Below are 18,626 nucleotides of genomic sequence, written 5' to 3' on the forward strand. Positions count from 1 at the left end.
ACAACCACCATTTTGGGAGTCCTACTATGTTTCAGGCACAGGAGCTTGTTATTGGATCAACAAGAGAAATATAATGTCCTATCTATAAGGTGATGACAGAGGAAATGGATATGTTATAGATAATTTTATTAAATGGTCAAAGGCAATTTTAGATTTAGATAATATTTGGCTATAATTTTGTTATAAAATGTGCACTTAAATTTTAAGGCTTTTAAATGGTAATGATATAAATGTTGCATTGAAATTTCAGTGCTAATAATGATCACGTGATGTACTGATATGTAAGTCCAGGGAAGAAATAGCCATATAACAGAAGAAACCTCAGATGGTTCTAATCCCTGAATATAGGTTAATGTTTCATGACTTACTAATTTTATTAGTAAAACAGAAAGAATATTGTATAGCGACTTGTACTTATATGAACACAGATATATTCCAATTATTATGTAGTATTTCTTCATGGTCTAAAAAGGGAGTTATCTAAAAAAGACATTTAATATGACCATGACTTGGCATTGGAGAGTTAAAGTGGGTTTACTCTGATTTGCTTTAATAAGTGCTTTATTTTTACATTTTTATTATTAAAGATAATCTCAGAATTTTCCGGTCTTCCAAACAAGGGGAGAAATAAATTTTCAGAATTTTGAGCTAGAGAATATTTGCACTCATATTTCACCTTTGCTGTAGAATTCTAACCAGTATTTGCTGTTGCAAATAAATCTTCTAAAAAAAGAATGGCTAAAAAAATTGCTACTAGATGTGCACCAAATGTTTTTCTAACAGGCAGTTAAACTGAATTATATAAATCAAATGTAATAATGGTTTTTAAGTCACCGTTTTCTCCAGGTCCATTTCATTTTATGATTCTGTCATCAGGTTTCTTTGGTGACAGGCAGGCTTCCTCTGTCTTTTTTCTGCATTCTTGTCATTTTATGTCAGCTTTATTCTTTAATTTGAACTTGAATCATGTCATCTATTCTTTCTTTTTTCTCCTTTAGTTTTGCTTTAGTTATTTCAATTCTATACCTTACATGTTCTTTCTAAGTATTTCATACACAAATAGCTTTTATCTCAAGTACTGAGAACTCTTCTAACCTATATAGGTTTTCTTTACTTTAGGATATGATCCAAAAATATTGAGTTGAATGGACTTACTGGATTAAAAAGGCTGTGATTAAGTATGTTAATTTACATTTTGATTTGTGAAAATCAAAGATGATTAGCAGTATAAAGAACACATTTGAAATAATTTGGGCTCTTTTAGCCAGAATTAGAATAAGATTTGTGAGGAAGAAATTGAATCTGCTTTGGTTATTTAACACTTTTCTTGCCAGTGTATTTTATGTGGATACAGCCCTTAGGAACATCAGAAACATACAGTATTATCATGCTGGAGAGAGATTGTGGGAAATGCTTCTTTTGCTGTATATGTATTTGTTTAGAATTTTGATCCAAGTTCTGGAATGTTTGTTATATCTGTACATATGTTCAACTCTGTCTTGGATTTGTTACAGTGTCCAGAGAGCATATCTAAGACTTTTCCTCTGTTTTTCTGGGGAAGTAAAACATACTTTGATGATTCTGGAAACTTTATCCATATTTTGCTACACATATGTACATACACATATTTGCACAATGTAAACTCTATATTATGAAAATAACACTTACTCATTAAAAATCAAGAATACAGAAGTCCTGCTCCTTTGGGCTTTCTTTCTTAATAATTGGGTGTCTGTTCTTCCCAATTTTTTTCTATGTCTATAGCAGTGGTTCTTATACTTTAGTAAGCATCAGACTCTACTGGAGGGAGTATTAAAACAGATTGCTGGGTCCCATCCAACAGATTCTAATTTAGTGTGTCAAGGGATAACTGTATTACTAGTTTTAGTTCCTTGATTGATTACTCTTGAACTCTAAGTAATATTTTACCTTTTAATCTCTTGTTTCATTATATATAGACAATATCTCTTGATTACCTACAGTGTAATATGATGTGATATGAGTATATTAATAACATTATTCTTTCACCTCTTCCTACTTACTTTCCAAATCTTGTTTACTTGTTTGCCAACATAATCTTTGATTCCATTCTTTAACCATAATTGTCTTCTTTTCTTTGTCAAGAGTTTGATAATAACTTGGAAATGAAATAGTTTTCTTGATGTGACTGGATACTTATTGTTCTCTAGAGCACCATGTAATGCACAATGATTTTCTTTGTTTTTTTTTTTTTTTTTTTTTTTTTAACTCTGTCTTACATGGAGTTTCTATTACCTTTATTTTTTTACTTTACCCTATACCTTTACCATAGCCTCATTTTAAAATAACTCAATATAATACAACCTATTCTGTTGATATCCCCTTGCCCAACACTTATCTCTGTATCCTTTACTTTATTTTGTTATTTTATTTTATTTATCTTTCTCTGCTTTTAACTGATTGCTCTCTAGGATAGCTACACAGCTGTTATCCTGAGACTGTCCTTCTTAGCTCTTCTCAGTTGGATCATCTCTTTACTACATTCCCTAATTTCTTCTTTCTTAGTCCTTCCTCTTGCTGAATTAGTCTTTATTAACTTCCTAAGAGGGAAATCAATATGCTGAGTCATGCATATTTGAAAATGTCTTCAATCAGCCGTTATAAATGATTAAGTGGTTGGCTTATGTAGAATTTTCCATTGAGAAGATTTTCCCATGAGAAATTTGAAGACATTACTACATTGTCATCTACCTTCCAGTGTTAGTGATTCTCTTTCCTTAGCAGATTTTCTCCCATATTCTCTGGAAGCCTTAATATCTTTTCTTTATTCTCAGTGTTCTAAAAATTATCTAATTATTCTCTTTTTTTCTCTTCTCTGTTGTCTCTGTTGGGAATCTCTTAGTTTGATGGAAAACAAACTTGATTTTGTCCAATTTTATTTGATGACTATCATCTCTTCTTTATATACTGCTTTTCTGTAAGATATTCTTCATTGAATATCTTATCTTCCAAGTGACTGGCAATCATATTTTAATTCCTAAGAGTATTTTCTGATTCTCTAATTTTTTCATTTTGATAGCAAATATTATTATTTGTGGATAGACTATCTCCTTAGAGGTCTTTGAATATATCACTTAAAATTTTTTCTTTTCCTTTATTGTTTCTTTTTCCTACCCCACCCCCAACATCCGGTGTTAATTTATTTACTTTCTTAAATCTTGGGTTTTATATTGTCTTTTTAATCTTGGTCCTTATGTTGCAGGATTTCCTGAAATATCTGGTGACACTTGGTTGCACATTCATACTTAAGAATGAGGCACTAAAAACTTATGACTGAGAGCCCAGACTTCATGGATTAGTTTTTTTTTTTTTTTAATTTAACAAGGATGTATTCACAGGAATACACGCAAGTAAAGAAAAATAACAGAAAAACTAAAATGAAATGAAGCGTATACAAACCCCTTCCATTCTGTGACTTTTAACTTGTACTCTCTGCTTATATATGCAGGGTACAGGAGGCCCCCAACATGGGCCAATGAGGTGAAAGAACCCTGCATTCCATCCTCCATGGCTTAGTTCTTGATACTTTCTAAAACACCAAATTACAGATGGCTTTGCTTAGTGCTATGTCTCTTGAAATGACTCTTCTGTTTCTTCCCAATATTGTGCCCAATTTCTTTAAAAAGATCATCTTCCTTTTTTGGAGGTGGTGGCCCGGAGGTGACTTATATTGCAAAAATAGGCTGCCAGGTGTTTTGCACATAAAAGTGAGGGATGGGATGAAAAAAAATCAACATTTATAGGCTTTTTTTGTAGGGGCAGAGTGGAGTTTTGCTCTGTCGCCCAGGCTGGAGTGCAGTGGCGTGATCTTGGCTCACCGTAACCTCTGCCTCCTGGGTTCAAGTGATTCTCCTGTCTCAGCTTCCTGAATACCTGGGATTATGGGCATGCGCCACCAAGCTGGGCTAATTTTTGTATTTTTAGTAGAGACGGAGTTTCACCATGTTGGCCAGGCTGGTCTTGAACTCCTGACCTCAGGTGATCTGCTCACCTCGGCCTCCCAAAGTGCTGGGATTACAGGCAGGAACCACTGCGCCTGGCCTATAGGCTGTTTTTCTTCCCATGTCTCAGTAATACTCTCCTTGTTTGCTGGTACTTTTGAGCCTTTAATTTCTCCAAATCAGCAACTAGCTTGACTGAGACCTCCGTTCCATGTCTTTTAAGTTGTGATTTTCCTGCTGCACTTCATCTTGCATATACAATCTTATAATTGCTTTCAAAATTTCCATTCCATTAAAAATAAAATTTTTGTGGAACCTTATTCCTTTACTATTATGCTAATGAGGTCTGAGAAATGGGGGCAATAAAAACATGTTCTCAGTCTTGTGTCGAAAGTATAAAATGTCACATGTAAAGTTTATATCCAAGGTATATTACATCTTATTTTGGTGAAATTACAATTTAGAAAGGATTATGATTGGGCTGAATTTTAAAAGTAATGGGAGACTTTTGTGCATGAATCAGTGTACAGAATCAGCTGTCAATGGATCCCTGACAAAATCCTTATTTAATTTTTTGTCATTTATGGGAGACTTTTTTTTTTCCCCATGGGAGCTGTTCTAGACCAGCACTGTCCAATAGCACCTTCAGTACTTGGAAATGTTCTATTATTTGCACTATACACTATGGTATCCCTGCACCACATGTGGCTTTTGAGCACTTGAAATGTGGCTAGTGCTACTGAGGGAATGGATTTTATATTTTGTTCAATTTTAACTAAATTAATGTGAATAACCACACGTGGCTGGTAGCACCTTGCTGGACAGGCAGTTCTAGATCAATGGACTGTCATTTATCATCAGGATTTATCTATGTGGATTCTTTTCTATAGCATGAGACATCTCTTTTTTTTTTAAAAAAGTATATATATTTTTTGTAATCCCACCAAGTATTAGTTCTTTACAGGCAGGAACAGGGTATTTCCTGCTCATTCTTGCATTTTCAGTGCCTAAAACAGTGCCTGGCACGTAGTAGATGATCAAAAGCATTTGTTGGCCAAGTGAATAGAGAATAGAGAAAGCAAACAAGATTTTGAGTGTGTAGATATGAGCTTTATCAGGCCATTTCTAGGTAGAGATTTCAGGCAAGGATTGAGCTGTAAAGAATAGATGCTTCACTTTCCACTTCAAAATGTCATGTAACAAGCACTTTTATGTTATCATAAAAACACTTCTTGTGTTGCATGTGAACGATTTATTCTACTTGGATGCACATTTGCCATTTTATTTGTGCTGTTTTTTACTTAGCTAAACCCTCTGTGTTCTTTCTGATTCAGCTTAGGTGACAACAATGTCCAGGAAGAATTCTTCAGCTCTTCACTCCCACTTCACCCCACCCAGCCCCATGCTTCTCTGGACCTCATTTAGAAGCATCTTCTCTGTTGTGTTAGCTACTCTCACCTTGCATGGTGGTTTCACGTTCACATCTTCTCCATGATACTGTGAACTTTTTCGAGGCAACACCATATCTTAATTAGCTCCGGTACTTAGCATAATACCAGAGAGATGTGGACATGTGACCAGCTCTTTTCCTCATATTAATTGCTAGGCTGGACTGTTGGCTATAGTATAAATACTAATGGCCTAGAAGGTAAACACATTTAATAGTCAAAGTGTTTGTGTTTGCTCTTCTCTTATTTTAAATGTAGTTATCAGAGACTGAGAAAAAGAACTTATCTTTCTTGGTATTTAATGTATATTTGATATTATTTAGAAATATAGATAAATACCAATAATTCATAACTAATAAATTGCATTAATCTTCATCTATGTATTTACTAAAGATGATAGAGTTTTTCTCAAGATAGCCTTATTTTGTCTTTGCATTTTCTCTTTTTTGGAGGCAAGAGCAGAATGCTAAGTTGCACTTTCCATCTTGGTAGAAGGCTGTGCTTGATGATTGTGGAGCTGAGATGAAAGGCAGCTGCAGTTCTGAAGGGACTGCTGTGTTTTAGATAGGGTTAGGATAGGTGCCATCTTCTCAAGTGAGGTTTGCATATCTGTGAAGCACATTTCAGCAAAGCAAGCAAATGCTGATAAACCGTCCTCTTAGAGCAGGAAAGAGGCAAACAACTCAGTGTTTTTTTAAAAAATGAGACATGCGGAGAGACACGGTCCTGATAGCAAAAGAGCCCAGGATGTTTCATGTCTTTCTGGGAGAGAGGAGGGGAAGAAAGACACAGAAACCCAGGATCTCATCCTAACAGCTATAAGAGGATTAAATACCATGGCCTGAGGAACTGTTTCAGTGCACAGTATCCTGGAGCTGCCGAGGCCACAGGAAGGGAAACAGCTTAGAACCATTTAGGCAGAGCTTTAGGGGGCAGAAGCACAGGACTGACGGAAGGATGCATGCAGACCTGAGTTGTCTCTAGCTCAGCCCAGAACTCCGTAGATGTCAGTGCTCCTTTTTCTGGGCTGCGGGGTGATCTGGACACCACCCATGGTGGCTGTAGGTAGCCAACCCTGACAGCACATGATGATCCTCCCTGAAAGGCAGTAACCCTCAGGCTTCTTCTCCATGGGACTTGGAAAGAGATGAAAGGGCAATGCCCTGTCTGGTCCCCTTGTTGACACACTGGATTATAGCAGAAATACATAAAATTTTATACCAAGGCTCAGGTGAATTTTAGGATGATATTATAGCATGGGACAGGCGTAGGTAGACCTTTTCTGTAAAGGTGCATGTATTAGCTTGTTAGGGCCATCAGAACAAAATACCACAGGCTGCATGACTTAAACACTCACAGTTCTGCAGACTAGAAGTCCAAGATCAAGGTGCCGGCAGCATTGCATTCCTCCACAGCCTCTCTCCTTGGTTTGCAGACCGATGCCTTCTCGCTGTGTCCTCACGTGGTCTTTCCTCTGTCTGCCCACATGTGTGTTCTAATCTCCTCTTCTTATAGAGATAACAGTCATATTGGATGAGGCTACTCATGGCCTCACTTAACCTAATTATCTCTTTAAAGGCCTATCTTCAAATACAGTCACAGTCTGAGGTACTGGGGGTTAGGACTTCAACATATGAATTTTGGAGGGACACAATTCAGTCCATATTAAGATATATCCTAAATATTTTAAGCTTTTACAGCTTCTTATCTCTGTCATTTAGTGTGAAAGATGCCCAGGCAGTACATAAATGAATGAATGTGGCTGTGTTCCAATAAAACTTTATTTATGGAAACATTTAAATTTCATACAATTTTCACACATCATGAAATCTTTTTTTTCCAGCCATTTAAAAATATGAAAACCTTTCTTAGCTCATAGGCTGCCTAAAATCAGTCCGCAGACTGGATTTATCAACCCCTAGAATAGAAATGTTGCTGTAACCCTGTCCAGTGCAATGTTGTGTGTGGCAGCCAATCCTCACAGTCTCTTTCAACCTGAGTGGATTTATGTGGGTTTATGTGTTCTGACAAGTATTTCACAGTGAACTCAGCCTGCTATGGAGACGGTTTGCTCTTTGCTGGGATACCCTTGGACATAGTGAGTAAAGCCATCCATCTTCATGAGAGTATTGACGATGTCCTCCCTGCCTGGTGCCAAGGATGGAAATATATCACACACATTCTACCGGATTCTGGGTTGAATGGCCCCTAATAGGTTGCCTATTCAAACAGCTCTTTGGGATGAGGAGTCACAGGATTGCTTTCAGTTTTAACATCCCCTGCCATTTCAGACTTGAATTAATTCCAATGACATAGGGCAGTGCCTAGGGGAAGAAATCAATAGTTCCTATAAACCTTTTACAGGCATTTCATTAACCAGCACCTGTTGTGGCTCATCCAGGAGCAGGGACCTCAGGCCTTTCAAAAAGCCCTGCTGTGCCACCCAAGGAGGGCCTGCATTTTCTGTCTCCCTAGTTTGGGGTCTTTCAATTGAGCTTATGGCTGGTTCTCCAGCCCTAACAAAGAAGAGGTGATCCATCTCAGGATGAATCGTTAATTTTGGCCATGCCCCTCATTGAAGAGTGTCCACCTTCCTGGCTATGCTTTGTAGACATTGCCCTCTTTCTGGCCTGGTAACATAAGCTGAAGTTGGGTGGGGAGTGCATTCAGAGGGCCTTGGCATTGTGGCCAGGTCTGGGTTTGTGTAGAGTACCAATGTTTGTCAGCATGGCCATTTATTCCTGCTTGGTGGCACCCATTCAGCACTGGTGAGCCCATCTGTAAGCAGGTGATCTTCAGTCTAAGCCTGAGAAGGTACCTTGTCTATATACATGCTCTGAACTTCATATCAATAGCATTCTGAATCAGTTCTGGAACTTATTCTAACCAAAGAGTTTAATCAGTTTCCCTATCTCTCTTTGAATCCATTATGACCCTCACATCCTCAGAGAAGATTAAGAAGACCCCAAAAACATCTTAAGGTGAATTATCTAGTACAGATCAGCAAAAGCCAGAATAAAATGCCTGCTGAGAGCTTTGCAGCATGATCACAGTTATCACTCCACCAGTTCTTGCAGTATGCGGGAAGCCAGACCTCCATTTTTGTCCCAGAAATGTCTATATCACAGGGCATTCTGGCACAGAGTAGCTTGAGGTCCAAATCTTGAGTGATTTGGCAGGCCTAAACTTGAGTGGTTTGGTCTTATAACACTGAGTGAAACTACAAAGTGGTTTAGCTCTCTGAAATTGGTAGTAACAGTCAGAGACATGTTTAAAGTTATTTCCCCTTGCTAGGGGACCTAGAAGCCATGGATTGGGAAGGGAGAGGCAACATGGCCCTAGGGCAAGGCACTGCCTGGCTTTCCCTGCACAAAGCTGGGTGTAGACTTTGTGGAGGCATGCTCTGCAACAGGAGCTAGAGGCAGAGGTGGAGTGAGAGGATTCGCAGTGGAGTACAAGAGGCGTCCAATACAGTTATCCTGCCCTCTGTACCACTGGGATCCACTCATGTAAGCATGACACATTTCTCCTCAAAGTAGTGGCCAGCTACACTCTCCAGAAATGACTACTACTATGGGTTAGCATAGAAGAAACAGTAGTACTCCCTACTTTAGCTGCTCTTGAGACCATAATTGGGAACGCCACCCATTCTACCTTCTCTCATTATTGGTTAACATTTTAGCTGGTTGGCGCTACAGAGTTAAGGGGATTCAAGCCTTGTCCCAGCGGCTGGGGTTGGGGATGTGTTTTCTTCTTTTCTGTTGTGAGAATTGGTGGCTGCAAAGTCCTATTCACTGTTAAAAGCAGCAAGGGCAGCCCAGCCTTCTTTTTTGTCTCTTAATTCACCAACATAAGGAGATACGGTGACCAGGCGGGAGCTGTAGCTTTTGATTCTATGGAAGGTTACTGTGCCCTCTTATGTAAGTGATCATCATGCTGGGAACCAAGACCTTCAATCAAGCAAACCTTAAGGTTGCAGAGCTGGGAAGCATAAATTACCCGAGTGGGTCTGCAGGATGGGTGGGTAGAAGGATCAAACCTGCTTCACCCACTTGGTTCTCAGGGGTTTAACCACTGGGGACACAGCATCATACATCAGTATATTAGGGTTCTCCAGAAAACAGAACTGATAGGATCTATAGATATACATATATATAATATGCAAGAGGTGATTTATTATGGGATTTGGCTCATGTAAATATGAAGACCCAGAAGTCCTAAGATATGCTGTCTACAAGCTGGAGAACCAGGAAAGCCAGTGGTACAATTCAGTCGGAGTCTAAAGACCTGAGAATTGCGGCAGGGGGCGAGGGGTGGGTTGCTGGAGTAAGTCCTGCAGTTCATAGTCCTGAGAACTGGGAGTTCTAATGTCCAAGGGCAGAAGAAGACAGATGTTTCAAGAAGAGAGAGCAAATTCGCCCTCATTATTTTGTTTTGTCTGGCCCCTCAATGTATTGGATGGTACACACTCACAATGATGAGGGCAGATCTTCTTTACTCAGTTTACTGATTCGCATGTTAATCTCTTCTGGAAACACCCTGGCAGGCATACCCAGAAATAATGTTTTATCAGCTATCAGGTATCTCTTAGCCCAGGCAAGTTGTCACATAAAATTAACCATCACAGTCAGCCTTAGGTTTAGTGCAGATACTGCATCCTCCAGGACAATGCCTGTGTAGTAAACTCCCACTGGCAGACTTGCTAGATCAGAATATCCCGGGAGGACTGTGATACTCCTAACTTATTCTGAAAATTCCAAATTCACCCAAGGAGCAATAAGCTGATGCATTCAACCCACCAATACCTAACCTTGATAGTTGTTAGGGTCATGGGAAAATTGCTGCTTGTAGGAAGATGGTAGCCACTTGTCCCCTTCGTTAAGCACTACAGATCAAGTTCTTTGGTTCTTACTGTGCCTGTGGCCTTGCCTGTCTGAGGAGGGGGATTGTTTGAGCTGTCTAGAAGAGTTGAGCCTAATCTTGTAAAGGGTTGAGTTGGCTCATCCAAAACCCCACACACATTTCCCTGTGGGGCCCACGCTGCCTCTATATGGCATCCTGCCCACCACAACAGCAGAAACCCACATGTGTTGGCTGAGATGTGTCCTTGCCCTCAATGTTGAAGTTGGTGCTTTACAATCCTCCATGCCTATAGATTTCATTGGCCATACCTCAGTCTTTTATTGCCATGACTCACCTTGGCATCTGTGAACAAAACTTGATCCTGAACTTGAGACAAGGACTCTCTGGGCTTACCCTAGCCCTTAAGTGTGTATTACCTTTGTCGCTGTCTTTCCTTTTTCATATATCAGCTGCGTTTCCACTGCAAACTAGGAGGTTCTTCAGGTCATCATGAAACATGAGCTTGCTAAGCAGGAATCTCTATAGCCTATCTCTCAGCCTGGCCTGGGTCTCTGGATACATTGTTTGGTTCCTTTTTCTTCCACTTGATAAATAATTTCTACAACCTCATTATATTTTTAGGAATTTTCTAAACTCCACTGACCTTCTTCTACCCTGTCCTTTTGGGAAAGTAGTGGGAAACTTGGCATGCACTTCCTTGTCACTTTGTACATCACTAAAGAGCTACTCCATGGCAGTCATGTACAGGCCAGTGCATTTGAGACCATACACAGATGCCACCACTAGTCCTTTTGAACACAGTGGGTTCTCTGTACTTCTGTCCTTGGACCTTGACTTTCCTACTGCATCTCCTTGGGGGAGTACAGACAAAGCTGAGTTTCCTCATCCCTCGATGCAGACATTCTATGCCAGGTATACAGTCTAAGTTTGTAATAGTTAATAGAAGCCACTATTTTTTGCTGGCCACTTGTCTGATGTCATCACCTCTGTATCCCAGCACAGCTACTGGACCAGCCACACAATACCCTCACAAGAATGGCCATGGGTCTGGCTCCTCATTTGAGAACTGGCCTGACTTCTATAGACACTTCTTATCAGAGAATTAGGACCTAGATACTTATTGCCTTCTTTCCTCTCCCTGCCCATGTGCCACCTCCTTTGCAAGACTCCAAATCATGAACCCTTCCTTAGAAAAACTCTATTTTTCCACATAGGAAAGTGTCACCCTATGTTAGACTGGCACCTGGCAAATTATTTAAAACTGAAGCCAGAATCAAGAAGGAACAGTATGAGAATAACTTCTAGGTGCTAAAATGTTTTATCTCTAGCTGGGTTGCCTGGACTACATATTCTTAGGTTGCATCTGGCTTATTCATTAATTAAAACCTGATCATGTTAATGAGTGTCAGGAGTTTGGGCAGGAGAAAGACAATTAATTCTGTTTTGTCCTGGTTACATCTGATACCTGAGAGATAACTGATCCATGATTTGGAAATCACAAAAGAAACAATAATATTTAGATTTGGGAACCATCAATATGTATGTGGTAATCAATGCCATAAGGGTGGATGAAAGCACTCAAAACAGAATACAGAAAGAGTATTGGACTGCAAGCAGAACCCTGGAATGCCAACACTAAGATATGTGCAAGAAAGAACAGTCAGAAAGCAGAAAGAAATAGTTTTAGAGTTCAGAAACCTGAGAAAGGACAAATTTCAAGGGATGAAAAATAAGTAAAGCCAGGCATGGCGTGTGCCTGTTATCTCAGCTACTTGGGAGGCTGAGGCAGGAGGATCACTTGATCCCAGGAGTTTTGGGCTGTAGTGCGCTATGCTGGCTGCCCATGCTAAGTCTGGCATCAATATGGTGATTTCCTGCAAGTGGGGACCACCTGGTTGCCTCAGGAGGGGTGAACTGGCCCAGGTCAGAAATGGAGCAGGTCAAAACTCCCACGCTGAAGTGGGATTGCATCTGTGAATAGCCAGTGCACTCCAGCCTGGGCAACATCTCATCTCTTAAAAAAAATAAGTCAAATGTAGCGGGAAAGTTGCATGAGATAACAACTCAAAAGTGTTCATTTGGAGGTGACTGATGTCTGAGAGCAATTTCATGGGAATGGTAGAAATTGAAGCTAGATTTGAGAGAGTGAAGCAGTGGATGGGAGATGGGGAATGTGGGCTGATTTTTAAAATACGTTTCATTGAGAAGGGATGATAAGAGAAAGGGGAGCGGTGAAGGAGGTAATACTCAGGGGAAGAGGGCATGACAATGTGAGGTCACATTGCCATAAATGTGAGGTGTGTCATAAATGTGAGATGTTGGAAAGAGATGGAGGATAATAGAAATAACCCAGTCCAAGAGAAAAAGAAATGAGTGGGATTAAGAGGACTCATAGGTGAACTGGCTTGGACAGGAAGGGGACACTTATTTTCTGAATGGTGAAAGTAAGTATGTAGGTGTCAAGTTCACGTCTAAGCCAAATGCCCTGCTTGGGGTCAGATTCCAGCCCATGCTAAGGTCTGAAGGGAGTGGGTGGATGAGCAGATAGCTGAAAGAACACTCAGGGGGTCATAAGCAGGTGAAATGTAGTTTTATTCAGCAGCTCTCTCATCATCAGCTTACTCACACTAGCTCTTTCATACTGCCCACCTTGTCTTGGCTGTCTGCTCTGGCTCAGCGGCTGGCTCCCACACACACCGCTGCATGGCCGGCTCTCCCCTGCCTTCAGGGTCAGCAGTTTTCTTTCTCTGGGCATGAGCCGAGCTGGGCTGTGCCCTGGCTCCCCCCGTCCGCCTGCAAAATGGACAGCTTTGGCTCTCTCTCTTTCTCTGGGTACCAGCGCAAGCACATGTACAGTGTCAGCAGGGCAATTATACCTTTAACAGACAATAGTGGCTTACAGCCAAGTGGTGGCCTTCCCATGTTATGGCTACATGCCTGTGATAACAAGTGGAGTTGTACACCTGTGCTCTAAACTCCCTGAGTCACACAAAATGTAAACATCCTACCTCAGCCTATCCTTGACCAAAGTGCAGCCATGTTCCTTACAGGAGGCAAATTCATAGAGGTGTAGGGACAGCAGGAAATGGAGGTAGTTCATGTTCAAGGACCTCAGTTTTCTTACTGAAGTAGGAGCAAGGTCAAGGGGAATGATAAGGTGGGCATTGATAGGAGGCATAATCAGGAGGCTTTGGGGCTGAACCTCACCAAGAACACATACGAGGGTCATCAAGTTTTGACATGATCTTTAGGAGCCACATTGTTTACATGGTAGCATTGTCATGCACCAGCATCCAGGAGCCCAGGGTGTGAGAGCGGTGGAGGCAGATTGTAGGAATGCTAGTGTTGGGGCATTAAGAGCAACCATGACAGAAAAACAGGGTTGTGAGAGATTTGTGGGAATTGTTGAGAAGTGGCCCAGGTGCCTTATGGTCTGCACTAAATGAGGAAGTACAGGGGCCAGAAAAGGGCCAATCGTGGGAAAAAATGAAGGGGCAGAAAACGAAGGAATTAGAGTCATAGCAGGCTTAGTGGGAGGAAAGGCAGGACAACTTCTTACATCTCCTCTTAAACCTGCCCCAATCTGGCTTCCATTTCAGCTTCTGCCATGAAGCAGCTCTGGTCAAAATCATCCACCTCTCCTGTTGTTAAATCCTAAAACGCTTGCCTATGCTCAACTTACTCAACCTAGCAGCATCATTCAATACGGCTGCTCACTCCCTCCTTGTAAACACGTTCATGTTACCTCTGTAAAATCAGAGTCCACTCTTTCTTCTCTATGACTACCTGCCTGCCCCATCTTGGTCATCTTTTTGAATCTTCTTTGATACCTCTATGATCACTAGATCTTGGGATGCACCAAGGCTTAATTCTGGACTTTCTATTCCTTGACAACTGCCTTTCCCTACATTATCATTCAGAACAAGGCGTTAGGGATTCTTTGCATACTCATACCCTTACATTTTAATGCAGCACAAATTATTAATACTTCCTTGGGCTATAAATTCATGTATCCAATTGCCTACCTGACATCTCTACTTCAGTGTAGAGAAGGACCTGTCCAGAACAGAACTCCATTTCCAACCTCCATGTGTTCCTAACAGTAGTTGGGAAAAATCTTTTAAATTCTTTATTAAACAGTATAATTAGAGTTAGAGTTAACAATATGTTTGTTTTACTTTAAATCCTCCAGGTTTAGCTTATGTAGGATAAATGCCTTTTTAAAAATTGGTTCCAATTAGGTCTTAAGCACAGCTTGTGTGGGTCTCTTTAACAGCAGCTCCAGGCTCTTTTCCATCTTTCTGCACTCACTCACTCACCTCTTTCTGGAATGAAGGAGGCTAGCTAGAGAGATGAAGGAATGCCTACCCCTGGTAATCTGAATGTTTCCACTCCAACTGTCATGATATTATAGTGTATTATACTATGAGCTCTCTGCTTCTTTTGGCGTGTGTGTGTGTGTTGTGTTACTTCTGATATAAAGCACACCTGTTGCTTTCTTTTCTAATCTGGTATTTTGCATTATTATTACCTAAAATTTAGTCTCTGAATTTGGTGGGGTTATAGTCAGAGACAAGAGACTATAAGGACGATGGGATTATTTCCTGATCAGGTATACTCTTTTTTTTTAAATATTATCCTGTAAGTTCTAGGGTATATGTGCACAACGTGCAGGTTTGTTACATATGTATACATGTGCCACCCATTAACTCGTCATTTACATTAGGTATATCTCCTAATACTATCCCTCCCCCTCCCCCAACCCCACGACAGGCCCCAGTGTGTGATGTCCCCCTTACTGTGTCCAAGTGTTCTCATTGCTCAATTCTCACCTATGAGTGAGAACATGTGGTGTTTGGTTTTCTGTCCTTGCTACAGTTTGCTCAGAATGATGGTTTCCAGCTTCATCCATGTCCCTACAAAGGACATGAACTCATCGTTTTTTATGGCTGCATAGTATTCCATGGTGTATATGTGCCACATTTTCTTAATCCAGTCTGATCAGGTATCCTTAACTGACATTAAATAATTCTATGACTTCTGACTTCAGAAACACAAAACTATTAGATTCGTATGTTTACCAAATTTGCTAAGTGCCTACTAGCTACCAGGTACTAGACATGCTTGATTTTATCAAGAAATAATTAAACATATGAACTTAGATACCAAGAAAATCTAAAGTATATTTAAAAACAATTTGCTTTTTATATTTTGAGGAAATATATTAAAAAAAAAACAACTGTGGCTTCCCAAGTAAATGCCTGTGGAAAAACTAGAAATGATTTATCAGCAAGTAAGCTGGGAAACCCACAGAAAAGGGCAACTCAAAGCTATTCATGTATTTTTTTTTATTTATTATTTTTTTTTTTTATTTTTTTTATTTTTTTTTATTTTTTATTTTTTTTAATTTATGAAGTATTTATTGATGATTCTTGGGTGTTTCTCGGAGAGGGGGATATGGGAGGGTCATAGGATAATAGTGGAGAGAAGGTCAGGAGATAAACACATGAACAAAGGTCTCTGGTTTTCCTAGGCAGAGGACCCTGCGGCCTTCTGCAGTGTTTGTGCCCCTGGGTACTGGAGATTAGGGAGTGGTGATGACTCTTAAAGAGCATGCTGCCTTCAAGCATCTGTTTAACAAAGCACATCTTGCACCACCCTTAATCCATTTAACCCTGAGTTGACACAGCACATGTTTCAGAGAGCACGGGGCTGGGGGAAAGGCCATAGATCAACAGCATCCCAAGGCAGAAGAATTTCTCCTAGTCAGAACAAAATGGAATCTCCTATGCCCACCCCTTTCTACACAGACACAGCAACAATCTGATCTCTCCTTCCTTTCCCCACACTTCCCCCCCTCTTCCTTTCAACAAAACCGCCATCGTCCTCATGGCCCGCTCCCGATGGTCGCTGTCTCTTCGGAGCTGTTGGGTACACCTCCCAGACAGGGCGGCCGGGCAGAGGCGCTCCTCGCTTCCCAGACGGGGCCGCCCGGGCAGAGGCGCTCCTCACTTCCCAGACGGGGCCGCCCGGGCAGAGGCGCTCCTCGCTTCCCAGACGGGGCCGCCCGGGCAGAGGCGCTCCTCGCTTCCCAGACGGGGCCGCCCGGGCAGAGGCGCTCCTCGCTTCCCAGACGGGGCCGCCCGGGCAGAGGCGCTCCTCTCCTCCCAGACGGGGCGGCCGGGCAGAGGCGCTCCTCGCTTCCCAGACGGGGCCGCCCAGGCAGAGGCGCTCCTCGCTTCCCAGACCGGGCGGCCCAGGCAGAGGCGCTCCTCAGTTCCTCCCAGACCGGGTGGCAGCCGGGCAGAGGCGCTCCTCGCTTCCCAGACGGGGCCGCCCAGGCAGAGGCGCTCCTCGCTTCCCAGACCGGGCGGCCCGGGCAGAGGCGCTCCTCACTTCCTCCCAGACCGGGTGGCAGCCGGGCAGAGGCGCTCCTCACCTCCCAGACGGGGCGGCCGGGCAGAGGCGCTCCTCACCTCCCAGACGGGGCGGCCGGGCAGAGGCGCTCCTCACTTCCCAGAGGGGGCGGCCGGGCAGAGGCGCTCCTCACTTCCCAGACCGGGCGGCCGGGCAGAGGCGCTCCTCACTTCCCAGATGGGGCGGCCGGGCAGAGACGCTCCTCACTTCCTCCCAGACGGGGTGGCGGCCGGGCAGAGGCGCTCCTCACCTCCCAGACAGGGCGGCCGGGCAGAGGCGCTCCTCACTTCCCAGACTGGGCGGCCGGGCAGAGGCGCTCCTCACTTCCCAGACTGGGCGGCCGGGCAGAGGCGCTCCTCACTTCCCAGACTGGGCGGCCGGGCAGAGGCGCTCCTCACCTCCTAGACGGGGTGGCCAGGCAGAGGCGCTCCTCACTTCCCAGACGGTGTGGCGGCTGGGCAGAGGCGCTCCTCCCTTCCCAGATGGGGCAGCCAGGCAGAGGCGCTCCTCACTTCCTCCCAGACGGGGTGGCGGCCAGGCAGAGGCGCTCCTCACTTCCCAGAGGGGGCGGCCGGGTAGAGGTGCTCCTCATCTCCCAGACGGGGCGGCCGGGCAGAGGTGCTCCTCACTTCCCAGACGGGGCGGCTGGGCAGAGGCGCTCCTCACCTCCCAGAAGGGGCGGCTGGGCAGAGGCGCTCCTCACTTCCCATATGGGGTGGCAGCCGGGCAGAGGCGCTCCTCACTTCCCAGACAGGGTGGCGGCCAGGCAGAGGCGCTCCTCACCTCCCCGAGTATTTTTTAATGTTTAGTGATTTAGAAAATATTCAAAGTTAGGGTATACTTTTTATTAACTGATTATTTTGTATTGTTTAGTCCTCGTTTGTTTCATGTTTTCATATATTTTCTTGTATTTTTTGGTCATTGTTATCAGATGGTTAAAAAATTGCATTTTTTTCTTTTTTTCTCAGCTGGCCCTGGTTAATTGTTTAATAGAATTTAAAAGGTTACATAAAGAGGAAGTATTGGCTGGGTGCAGTGGCTCACGGCTATAATCTCAGCACTTTGGGAGGCGGAGGCAGGTGGATCACCTGAGGTCAGAAGTTCAAGACCAGCCTGGCCAGCATGGTGAAACTCCATCTCTACTAAAAATACAAAAAAATACAAAAAAAAAAAAAAAAAAAAAGCCAGGCATGGTGGCAGGCACCTGTAATCTCAGCTACTTGGGAGGCTGAAGCAGGAGAATTGCTTGAACCTGAGAGGCAGGGGTTGCAGTGAGCTGAGTTTGCGCCATTGCACTGTAGCCTGGGAAACAAGAGTGAAACTCCATTTCAAAAAAAAAAAAAAAAAAAGGAAGTATTTTCCTCTCTTATCCTGTTTGTGATCTAATATCTATGTCAGAATTTCTGTGTAAGAAAAATAAACATTTTAAAAATGAACAGATAACAGATTGGCTCATTCTTTGAATCATCATGAGAGGACAAAATTCAGAAATAAAAGACTGTGTTGACCTATTTACATATGAATAATTTGGATGAGAATGAATCAAAGGGACATCATTATCAGAACTCTCTTGGGAGTCTGCGCTGTTGATAAAATGTGTGTGAGAAAAGCCAGAATTCTGAGTGGAACTGGCTCTTTATGAAGTTTATATGTACAAGTCTTGAAAAGCTAAATTAACTAGTTTTATACTGAGTCATAAAATAAAGGTGAGGTTATTCACATTAGTAAAGTAAATTTAAACTCAACTTAAATTCTTTAAAAATATTATGAGTACATTGATACTACCAAACTGTTATGCCCTTGGGCAGGGGGCTAAAATTTTGAAGGCATCAGTACTCTCAGTATTCCTATTGTTTGAATGGTTGAAATAGCTTCTTGACATGGTAATTTTAGGTGTGTGAGACTCATTCCAGTATGA

The 18,626-nt window shown here is 42.3% G+C and overlaps 1 long non-coding RNA gene across 2 annotated transcripts in view; it reads left to right on the forward strand.

Annotated features, from left to right (window-relative positions):
* Positions 1-18,626, forward strand: part of LOC134760308 (uncharacterized) — a 239,474-nt gene that overhangs the window by 10,714 nt on the left and 210,134 nt on the right. The window lies entirely within an intron of this gene.

Source organism: Pongo abelii, chromosome 17, assembly GCF_028885655.2.
Source record: "Pongo abelii isolate AG06213 chromosome 17, NHGRI_mPonAbe1-v2.0_pri, whole genome shotgun sequence".
NCBI classification, from domain to species: Eukaryota; Metazoa; Chordata; class Mammalia; order Primates; family Hominidae; genus Pongo; species Pongo abelii.